Raw genomic sequence first — 1019 nt, 5'->3', positions numbered from 1 at the left:
TTTTGACAAAGCCAATAGGTCTGATTTATATATGTTAATGTACAGACCCCTTGATAACGCCAAAGGCTCTGGCACTATTATTTAGTTTTTTGGTGCCTTTGAAAAAGACAGTAGGTCTTTCTCACTTAAAATGTCACCTTTTATATTTCCACAGGTCATAACCAGCCATGTGTGGGGTGACGGTTGGTCACAGTGCATGCATGGTGAAGGACATTTTACTTTACTTTTCAAAAAACTGTAATTCTGTGGAAAAAACAGAGGTTAAGGTGATCGTTTTTGTTAAGTATTTAAATAACCTTAGAAATAAAAATAAACACACTGTTTTAAAGTATCAAAACCACTGAAAATCACCAGTCACACTAATCTCAAGTAACTATAATGCGTGCCCTAAATTAAATATAACATGCTGATTACCTCAATTATTACATCATTCATGATGTGTTTTATGGCATGATTGATACCATCACTGCAACATCCTAAATGACATAATTCATAACAACACTGTGCATGGCTGAGCACGTTATAGTTATTTTATGGCAGTGGATATAAAAAAAAAGTTTAAAGTGACATAATTAGGGATAGAAAAAAGACCTTAAATCATGTTAAAAAAAACTAGAAATTCACAAAAAAAGGGTAAAAAGACGTAATAGATAGATGACAACAACCATCTTAGTGTGATGTTTTAAACCCAAAAACCCTTGGAAATGTGCCAGGTATGGTTATTTGTTATGTCATCAGTGATATAGTTGATGCTCCAATGCAGTTTATGGAGGGGTAAAAGTTATAGTTAACTCACTGAACTATAATTTGCGAACCTCAAGGTTTTTTGGGGTTTAAGATGTAACCCTATTACTATCATTTTTATCTAACTATAACTTCCCATCATAACCTTTGTTTATTCAGTGAATTTCCATTTTTTTTAAAAAAATGAGTTAAGGTCTCTTTTAGGTATACCTTACTATAACATCAGTTCAACGTTTAGTTTTAGTTTTTCAGTAATTTTCAATTTTATTTTGACA

This window comes from Lissotriton helveticus, chromosome 4_1 (assembly GCF_964261635.1).
Source record: "Lissotriton helveticus chromosome 4_1, aLisHel1.1, whole genome shotgun sequence".
Classification (NCBI taxonomy): domain Eukaryota; kingdom Metazoa; phylum Chordata; class Amphibia; order Caudata; family Salamandridae; genus Lissotriton; species Lissotriton helveticus.
The sequence above is the reverse complement of the archived record's forward strand: the minus strand, read 5'-3'. Positions refer to the sequence as shown.